This window comes from Protopterus annectens, chromosome 10.part0 (genome assembly GCF_019279795.1).
Source record: "Protopterus annectens isolate FY-2018-M chromosome 10.part0, PAN1.0, whole genome shotgun sequence".
In the NCBI taxonomy this organism is placed as follows: domain Eukaryota; kingdom Metazoa; phylum Chordata; order Ceratodontiformes; family Protopteridae; genus Protopterus; species Protopterus annectens.
This window is the reverse complement of record NC_056744.1, coordinates 570,514,297-570,535,299: the sequence shown is the minus strand read 5'-3', so window position 1 is coordinate 570,535,299 and position 21,003 is coordinate 570,514,297. Positions and strand designations below refer to the sequence as shown.

General features: G+C 39.9%; 1 protein-coding gene across 2 annotated transcripts in view; it reads right to left on the bottom strand.

Annotated features, from left to right (window-relative positions):
- Nucleotides 1–21,003, bottom strand: part of SZT2 (SZT2 subunit of KICSTOR complex) — a 3,556,133-nt gene that overhangs the window by 3,297,689 nt on the left and 237,441 nt on the right. The window lies entirely within an intron of this gene.

The window sequence follows — 21,003 nt, the reverse complement described above, 5'->3', positions numbered from 1 at the left end:
CCCCTGTCCTAGCAGAATGTGCTCTTGCTGGAGAAAATAAGGATTTACCATGTTGAGTGCAGCAAAAAGTAGTGGTAAGCTTTATGCCTAGTTTACAGTCCAAGAAAACTAGTCTTGGGTTGGTTCTACTGTGGACATCTTTAGGTTAACTGTGAACCCCAGACTCTGAAGTAGGAATGAGCTGAAATTGAGATGAGTCAAGAGGGTCTGCTGAGAAGGTGTCTGCATTATCAGGTCATCCAAATAAGAAAAATATCTGGATTTCCTTATTCCTGCAGTAAGCTCTTACTGCAGCCAGGCACTTTGTGAAAACTCTGGGGGCTGCAGAAAGTCCAAAAGGCAAAGCAGAGAACAAAATGTGTGATCAGCCAGTAGAAACCTCAGACATGTCCAGTAAGCAGGGCAAATAGGCATGTGGGGATAGGTCCACAGACACCAGGAAGGCTTGTGGAAGAATGAATGGTAGCAGAGTTTGTAACATCTTGAAAAAACAGAAGGAAAACTGTTGAGGATGGAGAGATCCAGTATAGGTCTCCAGTCTCCTCCTTTTCTTAGAATGAGGAACAGTCTGGAGTAGAACCCTCTTCCCACACACTGTGGAGGAACAATGTCTATTACGTTTTGCTTGAGCAAAGCTTGAATGATGGGAAAAAGCAACTTTAATTGATTGTGAGGAGGAACAGGGATGAAATTGACTGGAAGGACTTCATTCCAGGTCATTCTGTACCCCCTTCTGAATAACCCATTTGTCTGTAGCGATGGAGCCATTTTTAAGGCAGAGGTGAATTTTTTTGGACAGGGGAGTGGGACAGAGGGTAGTTAGACAGACTTGTCTGAGTAAAGAGGCCTTGCAGATCTACAGTCCCGCTCTGGTTTGTCTAGGAATCTTTTCCTAAGCATTTATTTGGCCTTATGAGGAGGTCTAGACTCCCTGCAAGCAAAGGAAGTGGGATCTGCAGGGTAATTTCTCAAGTATCTGTGGACCGAAGTAATATTATTTTGCCTTGTTCTTGACAAGTGGCATCTGGACCAAATAAAAGGTCCTTGTTCAGAGGAGAATCTAGAAGTTTTGCTTTAATATCTTCTGGGAGGGAATGAGAGCAAAATCATGTACACCTCCTTACAACAGAACCTGTAGCAGCTACTTGGATGAAGCATCCAATGCTTCAAAGCTGCAGTTTATGCTTTGCCTAGCCAAGTTGGAGGCCTGAGCCAGTATAGATATGGCCTGCTGTTTATTGTCTGGTTCCTTCATAGAGGACAATGTTTTTATTCAAATCTCCCAGAACAGACATCAATAATGTAGTCATTTGGGTCCGAGTGGAAGTTGTATAAACCTTCTTCTCTAATCTGTCCAGTGGTCTACTGTTCTTATCTGAGGGAAGAGCACCAGCAGCAGGTAGGAACTTGAGTGTTCGTCTGTAGATATGGAAAACATAGAAGGGTCTGCCACTGGCCTTTTATACAGAAATTTTAAGTCTTCAATTACTTTGTGAAATATATGGGCCCATTTAAGGTCTGGTGTCAGAGTCAGCAGCAGTGGAAGTAGATGCAAAAGCATCAAGGAAATTCCTTCAGAACAGGAGGCATGACTTGGTGTGCCTACTTCTAAATGGTCATAGCATCATTGCTGCACTGCAGAAATCCGCTTTGATTCCCATTCAAAATGTTTCATTGTACTATCAATAGTTTCCCCAAATAAAGCTTCTTCAACAGGGGAGTCAGGAGAAGAGGAGTCTTTAGCGTCTTGGTGAGTGATCTGGGAAGAGTAAGCCAAAAAATGCTTATCTGAGCCTGATTCAGTCTCTTTATCCACAGAAGATGAATCTATGGGTCTCTTTTAAGGAGTGGTAGGAAAAGTAGCAGCAGGAATATGGCCTGCAAAGATAGTAGCCTGAATGCTATTTATGGCCTTAAACAGACCCTGTGAAAAATCTATTTACTCCTTTTCTTTGGATTTTTTAGAAGAAACATTTTCCTTTTTTTGTTTACTTTTTCTAGGGGAGATGTCCACTTTCACTAAATGTAGAGGTTCCAACCCCTGACATACCTCAGTGGGCGACTGGAAATTCCTCTCTAACAAGGATCTGCAGTATGCCTTTGGTTACTTAACAAATAATTTAACTGGGTTCTCCCTTCAAAACATCATCAGTAGCTCCACTCATTTCAGATGCGAAGACCTCACACATCATACTAGCAGGCATTTGAGTAGTTGGGCATACAGCAGCTTCTGAAAACTCTGTGGGTAAATCTGAGTCTGACTCGGCAGTCATGCTATCAGACCTAGGCCTCAATATTTTTCTTTTGGACATATAGGATGTCAGGGGTGGAACAGTCTGCCATCTTTGCTTGGGTGAGGCCTTAAAGTACTCGATTTCCAAGTAGGAACTAAGCAATGAAAGTCGCAATTATAAGGTCTTGAGGACAAAGGACTGGCAGAGCATACAATCCTTACACTGTTGGCGCTGCCAGTCTGGAGCAAACAAAATCCTCCTTGGTTTGTCCTGTTTGACTTTTAGTAGAACTTTGGACAGCAGAGGCAGCGGGGAAAGGCGCAGACTGATAGATTTTTCCAACTGAAGGACAGAGCATCCACTTTCCAGGCTTGTTTGTGGGGGGTCCTTATGTAAAACTTGCTCAATTGGTAGTTCTGGGAGGAGGCAAATAGGTCTATGTCTGGGCTCCCCTATTCGCTTGTCAATATGTTGAAAATCCTTGGATCCAGTTTCCACTTGTGTGGGTCCATAAGGTTTCTGCTTAGTCTGTCTGCCAGTGTATTTCATTTTCCTGGCAGAAATTGAGCTTGCAGGTGCACTTGGAAGCTCAAGGCTGTGTTTCACAATGCCATGGCTAGTCTGCAGAGGGGGTAGGAATGTGTACCCCCCTGCTTGTTTATGTACCACATACCCGTGGTGTTGTCCTGGAAGAATGTAGTCCTTGAAGGCTGTCAGAGCATTCTGTACAGCTGACATTTCTTTGTGATTGATATGTAGGTGCATTTGACTTGGGTTCCATTTGCCCTGAATGCACTTCCCTGCCAGGTGAGCCCACCATGCATAGTCTGATGCATCTGTTGTTAGGGTTTGGGCGGCAGGGGGTAGTGTGTATGGTAGTCCCTTGTTTTGGTGGCAAGCCTCTGCCCACCAGAGGAACTCTAGGTGTAGGCAAGGTATCATAGGAATCATTGTTTCCAGACTGTGAGAATGTTGACTCCATAGGCTTTTTAAATACCACTTTAGTTTTCTCATATGCAGTCTTGCATATGGAATTAGAAGAATGCAGGAGGCCATGAACCCCAAGGCTTGCAGTATTTGTCTTGCAGATACCAGGGTTTTTGTGGCCACTTGTTTGAAATAGGTTATCAAATGAATTTGCATTTCTGGCGTGAGGTAAGCCATCTGGGAAGTTGAATTCAAGCTTCCTCCCAGGAATGTAATTTGTTGACAGGGTACCAGTTATGATTTCTTTTCGTTTATGGTGTATCCCAGACAAGTTAGAACCCTTTTTGCAAACGCCAGATAATTCACAAGTATGCCCTGGCTTTCTGCCCGAATTAGACAATCGTCCAGGTATGGGTATATTTGAATACTTCTTTGCCTGCAAAATGCAATAACTGGAGCCAGGCACTTTGTGAATATCCTGGGCGCAGTAGACAAGCCAAAGGGCAGTGCAGAGAACTGATAATGTGTGTAGCCTGCTTTGAAGCGTAGGTATCTTCTGCAAGATTCCTGATTGGGATGTGCAGGTATGCTTCTTTTAAATCTAGTGTTGCCAACCAGGTGTCTTTGCCTAGCATAGGAAGTAATTGGTGAAGAGTCAGCATCTTGAATTGTGGAATCTCCAGAAAGGTGTTTAGAGTGGACAGGTCCAGGATTGGGCACCATGATTTGTCTTTTCTGGGTACCAGGAAAAGTCTGGAGTAGAAACCTTGTCCCTTTTCCTCTTCTGGTACCAGCTGAATAGCCCCCATGCTTAAGAAAGAAAGTACTTGTTTTTGAGCCTCTGCCAACTGATTTGGGGGCAGGTCCGGCCACCCATTTGGTGTTGGTAATGTGAAGAAATTAAATTTGTATCCCTGGGACACTATATTTAAAACCCATTTGTCCTGGGTTACGAGTTCCCAGTTCTTTGCATGAAGAGCAATCTTTCCCCCAAAAAAGGCGGTCAGAAGATAAGTGCTTGGAAATTTTAAAAGGAAGTCACTGAGACGGTTTGCCATAGGGGGATGTCTCGTTATTCCCAGATTTGAAAGTGGAGGCCTCCACTGCTTAGTTCCGAGAGTCCCCTGGGACTGAAACCTGGGGTTTTTGCTGTGTCTGTGTTTGGCTTGAGAAGACCTGGAGGGGGCTGGAAAGAACCAATTCTTAGTAGGCCAGTGCCTACTAAATCTAGGAGGTTGCACTTGTAAAAAAATCTTTAACAGTTTGCATAGCTTTAGCTTTATCTTCCATCTTTTTAAGAACTTCTTCAGCCTTGTTGCCAAACAGGCAGTCCTGATTTAAAGGAGCATCCAACAATTTAGCTTTAACATGATCAGGCAATGATTGCTCCTTAAGCCAAGCATGCCTTCTAAGCACAGACCCAGTAACAGCAACCCTGCAAGAGGCCTCTAAATAATCAAAACCACATTGCAAAGTATGTTTTCCAACTTGTTCAGCAGAATGCATTAAGTCCTGTAAATCTTTATTTTCCACACAGTTAGGAATCAACACAATTTTCTGTTTAAGCAGTTCAATGACATGTTGCTGATATTTTAACATGAAATTGGCAGTTTAAAGCTCTGATTGCCAAGGTTGCTGAAGTATAAACCTTTTTACCCCATCTATCCAGTGCCCTAGCCTAGAGTCTCTATCAGAAGGGGTACGATTTTTAGCAGTAGAAGCCTTAATGCCCTTGGGCCCCTGAGAAATGGTCTCTGGATCTGCAAAATGATTTTTGAAAAGGAACTTGTGGGACTCAGGAACCCTGTAGTATCTGTCAGGTTTACTAGGAGCAGGAGGCAGAGAATCAGGGGCCAAACTGGATTCCGAGAAAACATAATCAACAATGTCTAGTACAGGAGGAATAGCCAAAGGTCTATGCTGAGGTAGAAGAAGGAAATCCCTAAGCCTCTTTTTTGAATCAGAAAATTCCTGGCTTTCCCAGTGAAAATGCTCCCTTAAAGTATGTAAGGTTTCCCCATAAGAAAAATCCTCAGGAGGGGAAGCAGAGGGAATAGAATCCTCTGCATCAGAATCCTCATAAGTAAGTAAGGCCAAATCCAGGTCATCAGAAGAGTTACTACATCAGTGGGACTGTCAGCGATAGAAGTTATGGTGGAGTCATCTGTGCACTGTATGAGGGAAGACTGAGGACAGGATATGTGAACTTAGTAAAAATGTTAAAAAGGAGGGGGCCTAAAATAGAGCCTTGAGGGATGCCCATTTTGATGGGAAGAAAAGGCGAAAGAGGAGAAAGACATTTTACCGACTTCAGTCTGTCTATGAGGTAGCTATTGAACCAGGAGATAGTTGCTGAGGAGAGGCTGAGTTGGGAGAGTTTGGAGAAGAGGATGGGGTGAGAGACAGTGTCAAAGGCTTTGGAGAGCTCTAAAAAGATGCATGACACTAGTTTATCACTGCCTATAGCTACGGAGATGGAGTTAGTAAAGGAAATAAGTGCAGTGGTGGTGCTGTAGTTGGGGTGGAAGTCATGTTGAGTAGGGGTAATTAAGTTTTCACAAGTAAGATAAGCTGAGATTTGCTTATAAACACTGTGCTCAAGAATTCTGGAGAGGGGAGAGAGTATGGCAATAGGTCAATAATTAAAGAGCTCAACAGAATTTTCACATTTGTGGATTGGTATAGTGTGGAACTTTTTCCAAAGGGCAGCAACAGTGGATTCACTAACTGAGCGGTTTATGAGGCTGGAAACCGGATATGCTATGCAGTCAGCAACAGCTTTTAGGAAGAGACGTGGCAGGATGTCAATAACCCAACAGTTTGGAATACGGCAAAAGTTATCTAAGGAAGAATATCTATGGAATGTACATATGTACAAGCAAGTTTGCAGATCAATATAAAAACTGCAGTGATATCACCAAGCATGGACAGACTGAACCTCTGGATATAAACTTGCATGAGATGGGAAGAGCTACAGAAAAAGGAGATACTGTGCGAGGGAACATGAAAATAAGAGCAGGATTTTTGGAACTACCTTCCTGAAGAGCTAGTACAATCATAAATAGTACCTCAAGTCTACCAGTTTCATCTAGCAGATAGCTGAAGCTCGGACTATAACTTCGCAAACACTGTTCAACTGCTAGTATTGATGCCAGTAGAAGGGCTTGGTGGATTCATGAGCTTAAAAAGCCAAGGTCATCTTTTTCATCCTGGGGAAAGAGACTGTTATGCTCAACACATTAGCAATGCCCAACAGTGGGCACATGCTTGTTAGTGGAAGAGGCCAAGCAGGCAGGTATTGTGGAAGTAGCACTTGTACTGCTAAGCCACATATTTGTAACATGTGGGAACATGCATGTCTCTCCCTGACCAGGCAACTACTAAGAGTCTGAAAGACAACTAAGCGGAGGGGTTAGATAGGGACCACCTTGGGATCAGCACCTGCTCAACTTCCTACCTCACAGGGAAACCGATGGATTGAAATTATTTGCCTGTATGTGAAAGAATACACTAACACAGCTCTCATCTAGTCCATGAAATCCCCATCTCTCACTCATGGAAGAACAAATGACCAGGTAAAACAATGGAAACGGAAACAGCAAGTTCTGAAGGTGGGGTAAAAAATAGTAATGTAATTTAAGAGCACAAAGGACACATATAAAGCAAATTTAGAGGGATGGGGAAACATACTGATCACTTTCCTTGAAGAAATGACACAGAGGCTATGTGCAGCATGCTGCCACGATAAGGAACAATGTTCACCTTCCTGTGCTCCAAGGTACATTGTTCAACTTTTATAATGCTGAAACTTTACTGATTAAGTGTATATTTGCTAATGTTTACAAGCTTGTACGTAATGTCATGATGTAGTATAGGTAAAGAAGATCAACTGCACAGAAGGCCAACCATCTACTAAGAAGGCAGTACACAACCAGTCATCAAACAATATCACTCTCCTGTCTTTGACATTTCAACATTGTTCATTCAATAAATTGCTTTTCAGTCAGTTGACATGACCCTTTACACACACACACACACACACACATGTATATATATATATATATATATATATATATATATATATATATATATATACATATACTTGTTTTCAGCGAATGCCGTTTCACTGAAATGGGACATTCGCTAGTGGATTTACGCAAAAGTGAGTTTTATCGAAAACGCAGTTTTGCGTAATCAGTAGTTAAAAAACAAACAATTAGGTAAAGAAAGAAAAAGATGTGGTTTGCATGCTAACTAAGTTATACATCAACGTTCAGTGTTGATGTACAACTAAGCAGACTGTTGTTGAGATCGTAGTACAGTGGGGATGAGGGAACATTCCCTTTACCTCACTGCAGTGTGATCTCGGAGTGAGAATATTAAAGTAGGGGGGCACAGCACCCCACATGGGGGGCGCAGGGGGGCTTGCCCCCCTGCATAAAAGTGTTTTAAGTGTTTAGTTTTTTTTTTTTGTTGTGCATTTACATGAAAGTGCGTTTACGTTGAAACGCACTTTTGTGTAAATGCATTCGTGGATTTACATTTCGGTGAAACGGAAATTCATTAGAATGCAGTAGATATATATATATATATATATATATATATATATATTATATATAGATATACACACACATATACATATAACATGAATGCTGTGCCTCGGCACAGTCATAAGTTAAAAAGGGGGTGTATCCTTTGAAGACAAGGAACCCTTCTTGTTAGGTTTCGCTTTGTTGTTGTCCTGCTATTTCCTTTTACTGCCTTGGATACTGTTTGGCTAGGACTTCTGCTTGCTAGGCTGCAGAAAATTATCTTGCTTAAAGGATGAAAACTTGGGAATATAAAACATTTTCGATACTCCTTGCACCAATTTACCTTTGTCATCCTAGTGTTTAAAAATCTGTTAGCTGCTGTACCAAACATGCAAATCAGAATCAAAAGGACCATTCATATTCTCATTTTTAACTCATCAGGAAAAATTTGAGGAGTGCAACCAATCAGGGTCTATATTAAAAGCACCAACGTTCAGAAATGCAAATATGAGTACATTGACACATAAATGTTGAAGTACAATAGCGAAACACGTAAACATCGAAAATCAGGACGCCGGACGTATTTCCTTGCCAGCAGTGTGATCTTGGGGAAGAGGAAATATATCCTTTTCCCCACTGTAGTGCGATCTCAGAGTTGGTATATTTAAGTAGGGGGGATGTGTGGGGTGCTTGCTCCCCTACCAAAGTGTGTTTCCTGAAGTTTGTTTACCTAGGTTTTCCTTACCTGTATGGTGCTGTCATTTTCTGAAATACATTCGATGTCCTGATTTTCAATGTTTATGTCTTTCGCTGTTGTACTTTGACGTTTGTGTGTCGATGTACTTGTATTCGCATTTGTCAACGTTCGTGCTTTTAATACAGACCCACCACTCATACCTCCAAATCACAACTGACAATGCGGCATTTCTAGAAATTGTATTAGCCCCATCCAAGACACTTTTTAGAGCATGTTTTGACAACTGAGAAACATCAGAAACAATATCTAACACAGACCTTTTGCTATGTAGGCAATGATGCAGCAAATTCATCTAAGCTGTACATTCATCTTAACACATACTTCTAAATAAAACACTAGTAGCTAAATACTTTAAAAGCTACCATGCTGGACTATTCCAGATTCTTTCCCTAAGATTCTAGCCACTTGCTTAATTAACCGACTGGGTACAAAGAAGTGTGGTCTTCCTATTAGCAAAAGTCACCGGAGACACTGAAGCAGAGACTGCAGACAAAAGGACTTGGAGGCCAGTCAAGGCCAATCATACCCAGAATTTCTTAAAACCTCTTTCTTATACAAAGCCTCAATGAACAGAGGGAAAGCTTCAAGCTTTCTAGAAGACTTCCCCTAAGGCTGGGATCAAAGTAGGAGAAAAACATCTATTAACGTCCCTATATCTGTTCATCACCCGATGAACCAACTGATCTGACACAGACAGGTCAGAGTTCTCCGACACACGATCCTCTTCAAAAAGAGGATCCTTAGCAGACTGACTGGAGGTGAAAGTAACGGCATTATTATCACCTGGGTATACACCCTGTAACCAACTGCCTCCACCATAATATTAAGTAAAATTCCTGTCAGAAATGTTTCGCAAACAAAATGACATCCAAATCAAGATTTTTTTTGTTTTTACTTTAAAACAAACATTTAAAATGCTGTAAATGTGCTCATTGACATCAAATAATCATAGCCTCCACTAAAAAAACAACAAAAAAAAAAATGCAAAAACAGCAAGACAGCCCATCAAACTTTCAAAAGAAGCTTTCAATCAACATAAGCAACAGCTGCAAATTATCTGCAGTTCTGTTATCACGAGGCAATATGAGAAACAGTACTAAAATGGTATTTGTATAGAAAGTCAATTAAACAATCAGAAATAGCCAAAAATACTTTAAAAGGATTAAAAACCCTCACAGAAACTTGAATAATTTAAAATAAACAGCGCAAATCAAACACTAAGATAAATAAAAAAGTACATGCAATTTTTTACAAGAAAAAATAAATAAATCATCAGAATACACTATGCAAGCACTGACAAAAAAAAAACAGTGGGAGGAGTAAGAATCAAAGAGGGTTTCTTATCTGAGCTCTAAAGCTGAGAGAGAGAGAGAGAGAGAGAGAGAGAGAGAGAGGAGCAGTACCCTTACAGGTATTTCTCTGACAGTGGCACTAGACGACTGAAAGGGTTTTGTATGAGAGCTGGAGGGGATGCCCTGGTATTGCCAGGTTCTCATTTCTCTGTAGGAAGCAAACATCTGGTCTGTGAGGATACGCGAGACTCCAAACCCTTAGCAATGACTGAGGAGTAGTACCACAAGGGTCTAAAAGAAGTGGCAGATGGTCAGAGAACTATGATAAGACCACAGCAGAGTTTTCAAATGGGAACCAGAGAAGAGGGTTTGAATCCTTTAGAAATACTTTTGGCCATTTTCTTTTTTTTTAGGGGTCTGAAGGTACTTGAGCCAGAGTTCACTGACATTCTATTGAGGGACTTAAGCTACTGGTTCTCAATAAATATGTTAAGATTGCTAAACAAACTTCTTATAATCTTGAAAGTAAAAGACAAACAGGTATTGGAGCAGCAGTGGGACTCCCCTAGACAGAACAAGGCACTTGTTTGGGAATCTTGGTAAACATAATTAATACGAATACATTTAACATAGGCCCTAAGCGACAAGAACAGGTGGTACGTAGTAAAACACATAATGCACCGATTAATGCTAAAGAAGGAGAAATACCCCACCCTTTCCCTATAGCAGATGCTCGCTTGAAAGGAAGAGATCGCTCCATGAGCAGGGGCAGACAAAAGAGAAAGGAACATACCAGCGAACTAAGGGAACCCACTATCAAGAAAATGTGGGAGAAGTTAACCTAGTACATAATTTATCCCACAGGCATCTAGACAAATATGATCTAGAAGTATTGAACAAAGGTCTTTCCTTTGTACCCTCTAAAGTTAGCAATATCACTGATTCTATTTTAGATTTGAAAATGTTCACTAGAAATTTACAACTGAAAGTCACGTTCTCCAACCAAAGCACAACTAGCTACATTCCTGTCATTAAGAAGCCTAGTTTGATGGTACCCAATCTACATCCAACCATAGAAAATTTTAGTAGGGCTGTAGAGAATGAACTTTATTTAAGGCAAGAAACTATGAATAAATCTAGATGTATTAGAAACAATTTAACACCTAAGCAATCTAATGCCTTACATATGTTGGCTAATGATAATAATATAACTATTAGACCTGCCGACAAGGGCGGCCCCATAGTGGTGTTTGACAGAATTGACTATAATCAGAGAATGATAGAGATGTTGAATGATCAAGATCATTACAAAATCTTACGATATGAAGAAGTAATAAACATTGTGAATAATGTGTACAATAGCCTTGATGAAATGTATAAAATGGGTTTGTTGGAATATTGTATACATGATTATTTAGTTCTTGAAGATCCCACTATTCCAATCATTAGGGGCCTCCCTAAAATTCACAAAAATCTCAGTAACCCACCCATGAGACAGATTGTTTCAGGCAGAGGGTGGGTTACTGAAAATATATCATTTTACTTGGAAAAAACTCTTAAACCATTTGTGTCAGTTAACAGTATTATATTGAAAGATTCAAAGGAATTTCTTCTAGATTTTTATGAAGTCAGCAAGCCACTGATTAATAATGTTGACTTACTACTTGTAACTATGGATGTGAAATCTTTATTCACCAACATACCTAACAACTCAGGCATAGAGTATCTACATGCATATTTGAGTAACTGCTCGGATTTATTTAGAAGTAGTATAGACTTTTTATGTAGTTTAATGGAAATAGTCCTGGAAAATAATATATTTTTGTTTCAAAACAATTATTATTTACAGAAAGATGGCGTAGCTATGGGCACCTCCTGTGCCAACAGCTACGCCAATCTTGTCATGGCCTTTTGGGAACAAGAAAAAATGCTACAATTAGAAAGTTTTAAAAAGCATGTTTTATTTTATAAAAGATTCGTTGACGACCTCTTTTTCTTGTGGGATGGAACTGTCGAAGAACTTAATGATTTTGTTATGCAAGTTGATGAGTTGACTCCCTTTTTGAAATTTACCATGAGTTATTCTGCTAGTAAAATAGCTTTTCTGGATGTCAATATATGGCGTCTTTCCAATGGATACTTTAATACAAGCATACACAGGAAAGAATGTAGTAAGAATAATGTTCAGGGATAGTATGCACCCCCCACATGTTTTTACAAATGTCCTGAAGGGCCAAGGCATGAGGATTTCTAGACTTAATCCAGACATTAATGATTTTAAGAAAGAGTTATTAGAGTTAGAAAATAGATTTTACCAAAGAAATTATACTCCTAGAGAAATTAGCAAGGCATTCAAGGAAATAGAAGAACTGCGACAAGAAAGAGCTAGTCCTATATTCTCTGATGAAGGCTTGAATGAATATAGACTAAAGACAAAAGATGAAATTATTAAGAAAGAAGGCACAGTTAGATTTACATTGTATTACACACAGGACATTTATCATATAAAACAACCCATATACAAATATTGGGACCTCCTGAAATTGGATCCTGAGGTCTCCAAATATATTGAAACAGCACCAAAATTTGCATATAAAAATAAGAAAAATTTGCATAAAATATTATGTTGTTCTGATATTAAGAATAACGTCACTTCAGTCACTTATAATGGACTGAAACCCTGTAATAAATGTTACTTCTGTGGTCTTCTAACAAATGTACATGCATTTATACATCCAATAACAGGTGAATATTATAATATCAGAGTAAATGCAACTTGTGAGACTAAACATCTAGTGTACATTGCTAAATGTTCAAGCTGTCCGTCCTATTATATAGGTAAAACGGACAGGATGCTCAAGGAGCATATTAGGGAACATCTTTATCAAATTCGTATAAAATCAGAGGTGAATGCACTATCAAAACATGTTATGAACACAAATGAAGAACATAAATTTATTTTTTCAGTTTTACAAGTAGTAGTTCCCAATACACGTGGTGGAGACATTAAAAATCACACAGGGTCTACAGAAACACAATGGATAATCAAAACCAGGGCTCACTTGCCGCCAGGCTTGAATGATCGAGTCCCATTAAAGCCAATATTAAAGAACAGGAGACATAGAATTTAATTTAGTTAACCAAAATTTATATCCATTATTACTTTTAAATTGTTATTTATGTATAAGTTATAAATTCATAAATTTTATAAAACACATATTTTTGTAGATATTAAATTAAATAGATTCTTAACATAAAAAATTATTTATACATTATAAGGCTATATTTGATTATAATTATTCTATAACAGATTAGGTTAGAACAATACCAGTGCCTGCTTTGGTGTCTGAATCTGATTGTTTAAATGTATGATTTTCATGTTATGTAGCATATCACTTTTAGACTGACAAAGATTTTAATTGTTTTTAAAATTGCTTATAATTGTCTCAATTAATCAATTACTGTTTAGTATATATAGCTGAACTTGTTTTAATGAGCGTATTATGGTTTGAAAAAGCTGTTTGCGAAAGCGCTTACCTGTCCATGGATTAAACCTTTGTCTGCTGTTCATACGCTTGGTTTTCTATTGTGGATTCTTATACTACTGGTCTGAAACTACTTATGACTGTAAAGTCTGAGTCTTATTTTTGGGAAGGTCTGAAGAGACTCCTTTTGATGTGCAACACGAAGTAAACTGGTCTGAATGTACGTATTTTAGCAATAATATTTTGCTAATAAGAAGGTGTGTCTTCTATTAAAGAACTAAGTTTGCTTAAGTTTTTCCGTGGATAGACTACCAGCTGTTTTTGAGATTTATTTTTTAATCTTGGTAAATTATTCATCTTCCACACATACACTTCCCTTTTTTCCCAGGTAGAAGAATCACATTTTATAACAGAAATTTTACACAAGAATGGAAGGAAAGTCCCCAAAGTGGTACTTATCTGCCCCAAAACTCATAAAAGCAGACGGTCAAAACACTAAAGGTGCAGCAAAGACAGAGTCTGACTGAAATATTTGACAGCAAGAGAGTTCTGAATTTTGGCACCCGTATATCTACTTTTATAGCAGCATGCCCACAAGCTTCCTTGGACATACAGTGCATATGGAAGGTGCACAAAAGCTTTCATATATTGGCTGTCTGTCTAATCCTTGGCAGGATATGTCCCATGTAACTATATGCTACTGCAACTACTAATGATGAACATCATGCCTTCTTCCAATAATGCCTTCTTCCAATACTGCAAATCCAGTAGGAAAAGTGGTGCAGTCTCAACAGCTATAATGGATCAGATAACAGCCAGTAGACAAGTAACCAACTTAGAAAAATCATCATATCATCATATAATAAATGGTATCAATGTGCTAAACACAATATTAAAGGAATGTACATACATCAAGAAGACTTTCTGACTGAAATCCGGGATGTAAAAATCAATAAAAATATAGTTCTTACAGGTGATTTCAACCACCCAAGCAGTGACCTGCTAAACTACTCAAAATCAAATAAACATGCCCAAATATTAATCATAACAATGTCGAATAAACTGTATGAATGCCAACAAGGGGTGTCAATATCTTAAGATATTATACTTACAAACTTACAGAACTTTCTGCTCTCCAACCAAGGTAACACCCTCTAAACATAACAGATCACAATACAGTACTACCACTTTTACACTTGCGGCTAAACTCAAATTCATCGTAAACATATCTTCTTTCTGAATCTTTACCAGTGGAACTTATAACATAATGGCTAACTTACAAAAACAGACTTGGACACTAACCAAATAAATGTGTTCAGAATACTATTTAATGAGTTACAAAAACATCACTAACTGTCTAGCGCTTTATTAGTCAAGCACTAAATTTTTGTTTCCTGCCACCTCAGCTAAGAAGTCATCTAGGAAAGAGTAGAAGACGAACACAAATGATATGTACAATAAATGCAGTAAGAAGAGGCAATTCAGATCATTCAATTACAAGCCAATAAAAATTTGAGCCATCCAAATGATTTTATAATTTTAAGCATTAAACTCTTTGTGGTCTCTGTATCATGCCTCTTTGCCTCCCTATACATCTTTTGTACTTTTCCCCTATCTAGAAGTACGGGTAATGTTTTATAAAACAGAAATGTTCAAACCTCCCATATAAGAACTGGAAGAGTGCAGAAAAAGTGTAGCTATAGGGTTCAATAGACTATTACTAAATAAGTTCCCACTGTGCTCTTGTACGCTAGCTTTAAAACTATACATGGTCTCTCCACTGTAGGACAAAATTGGTCAGGTACTGCAATTGTTGTGGCTGAAAAGGGTCAGTTTAAAGCAGCCCACTACCTAGTAAACAAACAGAAAATATAAATAAATGAGCAAACAGTAAAGAAGCCACCACTGATGGCAAAAAGAATAGGTCACACTGACAAACTGAAAAATTTCCATTGGAAAAGCTCCCCTTAATGGCAATTAAGGTACCTTAATGCTCCAAAAGTCAAACAATATGGCCATGACAAATAAATCTTCAAGATTCTTCTTTAGAATAGGAAAAGTACAGTTGAGTAAGATCTTGTCACAGCAACAGGTGTCCTACTTTTAACTTTTGCAGTATTCTATTCCCTACATATAGGATCTTCTGCCAAGGACAGCCCAATGTCAGGTCAGTAAATCAAAGCCTTTACTTTCCCCCAGTGTCACACATCAGGTGTGTGCTCCCCACATAGGAATATGGCAAACAGGTGACATATGTACGGTCAATTCTTAAAAGTGAAGTGCCCCAGCAGAACTAGAGAAACTCCAAGTCAAAGGAGGACGTGTGCATCTAGGAGAGAAGAAAAAAAAAAGAAATAGGGCAAGAAGAAAAAAGACCCCCTAGTCCAGCAGACTGCTCCTAACAGAAAAAAAGGAGCAGGAGGGAGAGACCAAATACTGCAACAGTGAAAAGTAGGGCAGCTAATGTTATGGGAAGATCTATACAACTAAACTATGTCCTTCCTTGTAACTGTTGCAGTATTCATTATATGTGGGAATAGATTACCAAAGCTACTATAAAGGATGGGAAGATGGGGAGGAGGAAAACACAGAGGGACCCTCCAAAGACCCATGAAGGATAGACCTGGCACACCCAGTCCTAGCTCTGGAAATGACACCCAACTTGTAATGTTAAAGTGTACACACATGGCCAAATAGCAGTTTCTAGAATGGCTCTAGTATCCAGACCCTTGAAGAAAGCTCCAAAACAGCCTACTTCTATCAGCAGAAAGTTGTTTCCCATGAAAGGAATACCAACAAGAAATGGCCTTAGAAATCCAGGAGGAGATGGTTTGCTCAGAAACTGCCAAACCCAATGCCCTGGCATGAAAATAAACAAAAAGCTGCTCAGATTTGTGGATAACTGCTATCCAAATAATATCTGATCTGTCTTTGTAAATTTAAGGAGTGAAGAACCCTCTCACTAATGGACTGTGTAGAAGGAACAAAAGAAGGGAGTTGGCTTCATTGATGATGGACAACTCACTGACCACACTGGGAAAAAAAGAATATTAGTACACTAACACCCTGTCTCTATGAAAAATCAAAAAGGGAGGAATCTCCAAAAGAGCCTGAATTGCAGAAACTCTCTCGGCTGAAGTAAGAGCTACCGACAAAACAGTCTTACAGGTGCAATGTTGCAAGGGGAGATAAGAAATGGGCTCAAAAGGAGCCTGAGTTAGCTTTTCAAGGACAAAATTAATGTCCCAAGTGGGAGGAATAGGTTTTCTAGGAGGCCTAATATGAAGGACACCTTCAAGGAATTGTTGACCTCAAAAAGAGAGGCCAATGGTGGGTTCAAGGGCAGGCAAGCAGAGACTGTTGAGAAGTGAGCTTTAACAAGTGAGCTTTAACACAAGAATGTGCTAGGCCAGCATGGAGAAGTTCACACAAGTAGGGACCCCCCCCCCACACACACACACTTTGAAGGGATCCTGGAGATGCTTGAGACACCAAACAGAAAAGTTCTTCCATTTAGCCATGTAGGATTCCCTATCACCCAAAATGTCAACTGAAGAGTGGACAGGTGAAGGTGAATGAGAGACCCCTTGCTTTGTGAGAAGATCCATCTGGAAGATAACTTGTGATAATTGCCCCTGGCCAGGTAAAAGAAAAAAAGAGAAACCAGCGCTGTTTTGGCCAAAATGGAGTCAACAGCAAGATTCTGGGGAAGTTCTTCATGATCTTGTGCAGGACCCTGGAAAGTAGAGGAAGAGGAAGGTAAACAAATAACATTCTCCTCCAAGAAAAGGACATGGTGTCCACCTTCCAAAGTCAGGGGATTTGGAAATCTGGAACAGAATCGAGGAAGTCGTATTGACAGATACCCCACCAATGTACTACATCCAGAAACACCTCTCCGTGAAGCATTCATTCGTGAGGTTGTTTTCTGGACCTGCTCAGAGAATCTGTTACAAGGATGTCTTCTGAAGGGATGCAGACCACCAGAAAGTTACCTGATGGTGATCAGCAAAATCCCAGATCTAATGGTCTAGTTTGCAAAGAAGATAAGAGTTTCAGCCCTTCTGTTTGTTGATGTACCACAAGACTATGGTACTGTCTTGTAAAGACCTACAGAAGGCCTGGAGAACAAATAGAATGGAAGGAGGTAGAGCAAAAATGAGCACTTCTTTCGGCTGCTCCCGTTAGGGGTCACCACAGCGGATCACCTGTTTCCATTTCTTCCTGTCCTCTGCATCGTGCTCTGTCACACCAACCACCTGCATGTCCTCTCTCACTACATCCATAAACCTGATCTTAGGCCTTCCTCTTTTCCTGTTACCTGGCAGCTTCATCTTTAGCATCTTTTTCCCAATATACTCTGCATCCTTCCTCAGCACACGTCCAAACCAACATAATCTTGCCTCTCTGGCTTTGTCTCCAAACCTTCCAACCTGGGCTGACCCTCTAATATACTTATTCCTAATCCTGTCCATTCTCGTCACACCCAGTGCATAGCTTAACATCTTCAACTCTGCCACGTCAAGCTCTGACTCCTGCCTTTTTGTCAATGCCACTGTCTCCAACCCATATAACATAGCTGGTCTCACTACCCTCTTGCAGAACTTCCCTTTCACTCTTACTGGTACTCGTCTGTCACAAATCACTCCTGACCCTCTTCTCCGCCCACTCCATCCTGCCTGTACTTTCTTCTTCACCTCTCTTCCACACTCACCATTACTCTGAACTGCTGATCCCAAGTACTTAAACTCATCCACCTTCGCCACCTCTACCCCCTGCATCCTCACCATTCCTCTATCCTCCCTCTCATTCACACACATATATTCTGTCTTAGTCATGCTGACCTTCATTCCTCTTCTCTCTAGAGCACATCTCCACCTCTCCAGGATCTCCTCCAACTGTTCCCCACTCTCACTAAAGATCACAATGTCATCTGCAAACATCATAGTCCATGGGGAATCCTGTCTGACCTCGTCTGTCAACTTGTCCATCACCACTGCAAATAAGAAAGGGCTCAGAACTGATCCTTGATGTAATCCCACCTCCACCTTAAACGCATCTGTCACTCCCACTGCAGACCTCACCGCTGTCACACTACCCTCGTACATATCTTGTACCACTCTTACATACTTCCCTGACACACCTGACTTCCTCATACAATATCACAACTCCTCTCTTGGCACCCTGTCATATGCTTTCTCTAAGTCCACAAAGACGCAATGCAACTCCTTCTGACCTTCTCTGTACTTCTCCATCAACACTCTCAGAGCAAACATCATATCTGTAGTGCTCTTTCCTGGCAGGAAACCATATTGCTGATCACTAATCATCAGCTCCCTTCTTAACCTAGCTTCCACTAAAAATGAGCACACACATCTCTTTTATGTTGATGTGATTTGACCAGTGATGAAGGGGCCAGAGAGTTTTTGGAGGCACCCCACCCAGGATTGGATATTTCTGTGAACAACTCTTGAGTAGGGGTAGGAGCCTAAAAAGGCAGGCCTGCATTAAGGGAGATCTACAGAATTTACCAACAAAGCTTGAGTTTGAGACAGGGTAACAGAGGAACTGGAAACTCCAGAAGATAGCAATGCTGGAGCCAAACCAACTTGAGGTACTAGTGACGCTTCCTCATATGAAACTTGGCAAAGGAAATCATAGAGATAGCAGGTGCCATGAACTCCAAGGCTATGATAAATTGCCTTGCAGGAATGAGAGAAAGGGGTAGCAGAAACTGGAAGTAGGTTGTCAGAAACAGAACCTTGGGAGATGAAAGAGAGACCAACATTGGGATGGTTTGGATTCTGAAACCCCGAAAAATGTGGTCTTGGGAATGAGTCAGAACCGAGTTCTTGAGATTGATGGTGAATCCCAAACTGCACAGAAGGAGCATGATAATATATAGATCCTTAGCAATGGGAGCTACATGTTAAGTTTTCTGCTTTGTTTTTAATGGGAAGTTGGCTTTGCCCAACTTAGGAGACTCAGAGTCATGCCTAGACTGTTTTAAGGGTACCAGGAACCTCTTCCCTAACAAGAATTTGGGAAATTCCCCTAGGCCCTTCAGAAACTATCAGCAGTGGTTCCCCCTCAATGTCCATGGTGGATGTTTGCATAGTCTCAGAGGACAAGTGAAAAGTTGTATCCATGCTAGCTTCCAGCAAGGTTGTAACAGAGGAAACTGGAATCAGCACTGCATGTTCTTCTGGGGCTTCATCCACCTTGACAGACGTCCAGTGGAGGCTGGACTGCAGCAGATTCAGATAGAGACTCTTCAGTCTTTTTCCTGAGAGATGGCTGTACCTCAGGGTAGGCGTATTCAACCACCAGAGGTCACTATAGATTTTAATCCTATGAACAACAGAATGGGAACCATAGCTTGTAAAAAGTGATCAGTTTGTAAACATTTAGTAAACACTTGTTCAGAAATCAATGATACAAGGTTTACATCTAGGGGCTTGTATACGTGCAATACAGAGGGAGTAGTTTATGCCCTAAGATGAAGTTGTAACCTTTATTATATAGGAGAAACAGGTAGGGCATTTAAGATCCATCTACAAGAACATATATGGGACATTAAAAATCAAAAATTTGATAGTCCCTTAGGACAACACTTTATGACTGCACACAATCCTGAACCATATTGTTTAGAAGGGTGTATTTTAGAAAAAATAAAGGTGTCATTGGGAGAAGGCTTATATATTAAAGATAAGTTAATGAAGAAGGAAACTCTTCTTATTTTAAAATATAACACTGGAACCCTATGGGTTAAATACGGAGTATAATTGGAAATATGTAATTTAATTAATTGTATGATGAGTTAATTGTTTGATTTTATTGAGTATATAAGATGTGATGTATTGAATGAATTTTGTACTCATTGAAGGCCTGGTGCCGAAGCACTAAGTTCGTATTAAATCTTGGTGAAACTGCTTTGTGGTCCGTGACTTCATACATTGTGGAATTTTTTAATATTTTACTGCTTTACTGCTGTGTTTATTTTTGGATTCAGACACAATACCCTGGGGTCAAAAGCTTAACACTTTGGTTCTGAGGATGGATGGGCAATGAAGACAGATGACTGTGAAGAGTTTTTATAACAAAAAATGACAAATGGTACACTGGGTAAGGTCAAGTACAGCACCTACTCAGAACAAATCTTTATAGGTAATCTGCCCCCCAAACTGACATTTTCCCTTCCTGGATGACATGAATGCCCAGTAAGCACAGAGGAAAAAGAAAAGAAGGAACCTCAATGGGGTACTTATCTTTAAAAGGCTCAGTTGAAACCAGCTCAGCGAAAGGCATTCAGCCATAAGTCCAACCATGCCATTCTGACTGGCAGCAAACATTATTGAGGGTACATACATCACATTTATTCCCTACACTTGCGCAAGGAGCATAAGCGTGACATACAAAACTGGGAGGATGTAAAGACTCAGGTATACTGGCTGGACGTTGGGGTATTCTTGGCAGGAGATCCCACAAGTAATGAAAACTGCAACAGTTTTCTTTCATAGCATGGGACAATGTAATACAACCCACCTTTAGCATATTTAATTTTTTGTAATAAATCCAATACACAATTTGAATGACAATAAAACACTCAATATTTATTAAAACAAAATGAAAGCGCTTAACGGTTGTTTTTTGTTTTAATAAATATTGAGAGTTTTATTGTCATTCGAATTGCGTATTGGATTTATTAGATTTACAATTGGAATTGTGGAGATTTATTTACATTTCATTTTTTTCATACTATGCATAATGTTAGCT